Genomic DNA, 6,181 nt, shown 5'->3' with positions numbered 1-6,181 from the left:
TCGCCATCGACTACTTCACGAAGTGGGTCGAGGCCGAGCCCTGGCGCAGATCACTAAGCGGAAGATGGAGGACTTCATCCAAAAATCCATCATCTTCAGGTTCGGATTGCCGCACACCATCATCACCGACAACGGACGGCAATTCGATAACCAAGACTTCAGAGACTTCTGCGTCAGGTTCCACATCCGGCACCGATTGACTTCGGTCGGGCACCCTCAGTCCAACGGCGAGGTCGAGGTGACCAACCGAACCTTGCTCCACGGACTCAAGACCCGACTAAACGAAGCCAAAGGTCTCTGGGTCGACGAGCTGGGCTCCGTTCTGTGGGCTTACCGAACGACCCCCCGCATCCCGATCGGGGAGTCGCCGTTCAGCTTGGCCTACGGGACAGAGGCGATGATCCCGCTCGAGATTGGCCTCCATCTTCAAGGGTCGAGCGTACCAAGAGCCGACAACTCCGAGGGTCGGAGGGCCGACCTGACCTCCTCCCCGAACTACGAGACGAGGCTCAAATCCGAATGGCTTCATACCGACAGAGGGTCGCCCGGTATTATAACGCCAAGGTCAGACCGAAACTTTTCAGGCCTGGCGACCTGGTCTTGAGGAAGGCGAAGTCTCGAAGCCCTTGGATCAGGGAAGCTGGCTCCCAACTGGGAAGGACCCTACAAGGTTGCAGACACCTTCGGGCGAGAGCCTATCGGCTGGAGACCCTTGAGGGGAAGCCCATTCCCCGGACTTGGAACGCCGACAACTTGAAGCTGTATTATCAGTGAATTTTGTAATTCAATAGTCGGAATACAAGTTCAGTTTGAAATCTTGGAGTTTAACTCTTCGACTAATGATCGGGCTCAGCCCCGACGTATCGACATGGACCTAGCATCCACCTAAAACCGACGACTCATCATCGGTAACGCACAGACTTTTACAAGGACCGATGCATCTACAAGGACGGGAGTTGGCACTCCTTCGACAATCAACGATAAATCGGACCCTTACCAGGACCGATGTATCCATATCAACGGGAGTTGCACTCCTTCGACTTTCGGCAACACATCCGCCCTTGACAAGGGCCGACGCATCTGTTGCGATGGGAGTTCATACTCCTTCTACGGTCGAATTTTCGGACCAAACCATCGGCCGACAGGCCGATCGGGCCCCGACCAAAGAGAGGCTAAAGCCCACGCGACTGTCGTCGCGACTTCCCGACCAGGCCATGGCCGGTCGAGGGATATTCGGCTTACCACCGTCTATCACACGAGCGACCTTAGTCGCATCCACGACTTGCCGACCGACCTACGGCCGGCCGAACGACATTCGGCTTGCTACCGTATGTCGGAAGACACAGAACCCGACGCAAGAGCATGGGGACTCGACTTACTTCGTTTCCCCGACACTGCACCGGACGATGGCCGACTAAACGCATCTATGGAAGCCCGACTACCGAACCTTTACCAGGTTCGGTCGGCTCCCGACTCAACAGATGCACCCGACTGACGACTTCGACTATCGGAAGCCGACCTAAAGTCGGAACGTACTCTACTTTCAGGGCTGCACAAGTTGTTGAAGTCCTACCGACTTACGTGAGTTAGCGACTTACTTAAGTTAGCGACTAACGTTCGACATGCAGAATGTTCGGCATTACAAACAAAAAGAAAGAAAGAAATTTCATTCATTGCTGAAAGAAATTACAAAGTCGGGTCGAAGCCCGATTACATATGTTTTTCAGAAAACAAAAAAAGTAAAGGTAGTCGGCAGGGCCCGATCATCTGTCCTAGTCGATCTCTTCGACCGACGGAGGATCGGGGATGATCGGCGTCTCGGCCATGAGCGGCGCTGGGTCGGTGGCCGAAGGATGGGCTTCAGTCGGCAAGGGGATTCGGTCGGCACCTGCTCTGGGAGGCTTCCTCCGCACGAGACGCCTCCCGACGGCTGGTCGGCCATCTCCTCGGTTCCTTCCCCTTCGGCTCCTTCCTCCTCGGCTAACGGCGGGACGACGCGGCTGACGTCCAGCTCCGGGTACAAGGCATGGACGGCGTCCCGACCGTCCTCGAACCCGACCCGGTATGAGGCGAAGCCCGACTCGAGCATCTCCTCCCGGTATTGGTCGGAGGCCCGGAAGTCCTCCACCGCCCGATCGGCCGATCTTTCGCCGACCTTGCCTCGTCCTCGCAGGGCGAGCGACTCCCTCGCGACTCCGCTTCGACCTCGCCATTTCGGCGTCGATCTGGGCGATCGACAGCTCCTCTTCGGCTTCGGCGAGCTTCTCCAGGCTGACCCGAAGTTGCTCGCGTTCCCCTTGGAGTTCGGCGGTGGCGCCGTCCCGTTCGCGTCGAAGACGACGCACGGCCCGACCCTTATGCCTGGCCTCCTTCTTGGCCGACCGAAGTTCGGACCCAAGCCGGGAGACCTCGTCGACTAACTTGGCCTCCCGGTCGGCCGATTGTTGAAGTTGGTCGGCCAACATTGCCCTCTCAGCTTCGGCCGCTGCCGACTCTTCCTTGAAGGCTGCCCGGACTTGCCGAACCTTCGGTACCCGCCTCCAGTTCGGACATCGTGAAGATCAGCTGCCGATGGAAAAAGCTTCGTCAGAATCGCATAACAAGGAAAATTTCTAAGGGAAAGGAGAAGTGATGCGAAGCTTACCTCAACCATCGTCGGGTAGAACCGCGACAGCATCTCGGTCACCTGCCGAGATCGCAGCGACTCTACGTCGGCTGGGAGGAGGATCCCTTGGCACAACCTCCTCGCAAGGTTGTGGTCGGCCAATGCCGACGCACCCTCGGGGTAGTATGCGCTGGGAGGCACTGAGCGGCTCCCCGATCTATCCTCCTCCGCGGGCTCCATCGGGGCTTTCCCCCGATCAGCTGCCCCGCCGACGGGACCGCAGCGAGGGACGCTGGAGTTCGACCCGGCGCCCCCGTTGCGCCAACGGACGCCGCCGGACGATGTTCGGTTTCCCGAACGTCATCCGGCTCCACCCGCCCGGCGAAGCCGCCGATGTTCCCTCGGCCGCCTCCTCAGTCGGCCTCTCCTCTATTGGACCGTCGGAGCCGCGAGGGCTATTACCGGCTCCGACTGGTCGGTCGCCGACGCCTCGACGGTCGGCGGAGCTGGAGCTGGTTTCTTGGAGGGCGCGAAGGGCCGGCCCCCGACGCTGGCCTCTTCCTGTGGCGAACCGCCGAATCTCGCGTCCGTCGGCCGCATCCTTGGTGGTGTCCCTGCAATACCGACAAGAATATTAGAGACCGGACCAAGAGCCGAACAAAAAGAAAGGCGGGGATCGGGCGATACCTATTCGGGGGACCAGACTCAAGCCGGCATCATAGAGAGCTTGTTCGTAACAAGCTCCCTCTGCTTCGGGACCGACATATCTTCAGTCGGTGGAAGTCCTCCCGGTCGTCCGCCTCCACCCGATGTTGTCGTTGGCCTCGGTTCGGGGCACACCCCAGCGGGAAGGAAAGCCCCAAGGAGAAGAGGAGGAAACAAAAAAAAATGGTTCTTCCACCCATGAATGGAGATGGAAGACCAGTGATGAAGGCAAGACCCTTCCGGGGGTTGAAGAGCCACCACCCTCGGGCTTTAGGGTGGGGTCGGAGCACAAAGAATGCCCGAAGAGTGAAACACGGGGGTTGGTCGGCAAGAGCTGACACAACAGCGCGAAGGAAATGATTAAACGAACAGAGTTCGGCGCCAGTTGCGCCGGACAGAGTCCGTAATAATCTAGTAATTCCGGACGAACTCCGGAATCGGAAGCCGAAGACCCGCGCGAAGGTCTTCAACGTATAGCGCCAGATCGCCAGGCGGAGGGTTGTTGACCCGACCGCGGCCCCTGGAGCGGAGAGCCGAAACTGCTCCGGGATGCGATAGTTGCTCCCGAAGCCGATCGACATTCGGCCCCGAAAGCGAGGAGGCCTCATCTTCCGGAGCCGATCGGGAGTCGTCGGTCGGGTTCCCGACCGAGCTCCCTGAGTCGGATTCCTGGTCATTGTGCCGGAACCGAATGAAGAAAGAAGAAGAGAAGAAGAGAAGAAGAGAAGGCGGGACCACGAACCAGATGGATCCCTCCGGAAGCAAGGAGCTCTGCCCGCGACGACTGAGAAATCGCCCGGACAGAGTTTCCCCAGCGAAATGGCAATGTGGGTCTGGGTCCGGGAGGTCCTATATATATAGGGCCGACCGACGGCCGAGATGCTTCCGCGCCGACCGAAGACCGCAGATGCGCGATGCGTGGCGCCGCCGGTTGGCGGAAGGATTCGGCGCGCTCGTCCCGGGACAGCCGCACCGCCCCACATTAAATGCGGGAGGCGCCGGCCAACTACCCTCGACACGCGGCACGCGGGGCGCGGTTCCGCATTCATGCGCCCCGCACCGATTCGCGTTCCGATGGGACGCCTGACAGCGGCCCACTCTCCCCGCGATCGGCGCGAATATCCGATCGTCTGACGCCGTATCGTCGACGCCCGATCTCTGACACCGACTAACGTCTGACGACGACAAGACGTGGCGTCTGACACCTGACGCCGACGTGACTTCTGACACCGACTAGACGTCCGGATCGCTTGGCATTTATGGGGCGTCTGAACATCGGATCAGCGCGGTACGATCGGATCTACGCATGCGACAAATCCACTCCCAGTCGTCCGGAATTCTACCCGAATGAAAGCATCGGCCAGCTCACCACCCGACTTAGGAGTGGAGGGGGGCAACTGTTGGGGGATACCCACCGACCGACCGACCGACTGTCGGAGGGCCCGACCGACCGGCAACGGACCGACTGCGGATGACCGACTGGCGTGCACCGACGAACTGGCGGTCGACCATCTCCGACTGGCCGACAGACCGACGATCGTCGGTCGGGGCGACCGACCTGAGGATGCCATCAGCGGGCTAACTACCGGCCATTCAACGGTCCATTGCCGACCGGGTATTTCGGGCGTATCCATCCCGACCGACTGAACCAGAAGGTCTGGTGCCGACCCATGAAACTCGCCGACCGACGGAGGAACCCGACGCCACTCTGCTGGCCACCGACCTAGGGTCGACCGACTCCTCCGAATCGCCGTACAGCCGCCAGACCTTGTCAGCTCTGACACGACATGCGGCAGCGAGTTACCTAAGGGGCATTGTCCGCCGAGGAGCATGGTCAACCCTGGTGATTGGACGGCCACACGGCGACATGACGTTTTCACGGCGACTCTGACAGTCCACAGTGAGTTGACAGTTCCTACTTGTCCGCGCCATTAATGACGGCGCATACCGTGCTCCACTATATAAACGGGGGAAGGCAACAGTGCAAAGGGATCGATCCGCTCCGTCTCTCCCAAAAACGCAGGCTCGCTCCTCTCTCTCTCTCTCTCTCTCAGAGCTCTCTGTCTACATTTCACTGTTGCCCAGTCACCTCTCTGACCTTGACCGTCGGAGGGTCCCCGCCGGAGCCGCCTCCGATCAGTGCGGACTTCCTTTTGCAGGTGCACGCTCCCCGCGATCGGACGACGAGACAATTGGCCGCAACATAATCCATCCGAAGCATGATGAAATATTGAATCTAGAGGACTTAATCCATAAGAGTACATGCTGAAAGTTAAATGGGAATAACAGTACAATAACACCATGGTTGGGAGTTTAGGGAAGAAAAAAAAATAGTAAGAAGAGAAAAAAAAAGAAAGTAATTTTTTCTCTTGATTGGAAGCAGAAAAGAACTGAAATGAAAGGAGATATTATAATCTTTTTGACTATTATATCTTTGAAAGGAATCCAACAAACTCAAGAAAGATTTTATTTTTTATTTTTTTTATATTTTTTTTTATTTTCATTGATTTTTTTTCATTCAGGGAGTCTCAATCGGATAGAAGGCTTAGATAGGATGCTTGAAATAAACTTTAAGATTAAAAGATAATATTAATTTTATTTTTATTATTAAAAAAATAGAATAGAAATTATAAAAAGATTCACTAACTCTTAATTTTTTTTTCGTCAATTTCATTCGATTTGAAAAAGAAAAAGATTGTGCATTTAAAGATATTTGTATTCTCTCAATTTCTCTTTCTTTTTTTTATTGTTATATAAAATAATTTTCAATCAAGAGAAAATAATAATTTTCTCTTCTATTCTTTTCTTTTCTATCCTATTCTTCTTCCCCAACCAAGATGAAAAAACCATCTAGAAAGAAAAATATGTGCG

Source organism: Elaeis guineensis, chromosome 14, assembly GCF_000442705.2.
Source record: "Elaeis guineensis isolate ETL-2024a chromosome 14, EG11, whole genome shotgun sequence".
Lineage (NCBI taxonomy): Eukaryota > Viridiplantae > Streptophyta > Magnoliopsida > Arecales > Arecaceae > Elaeis > Elaeis guineensis.
The sequence above is the reverse complement of the archived record's forward strand: the minus strand, read 5'-3'. Positions refer to the sequence as shown.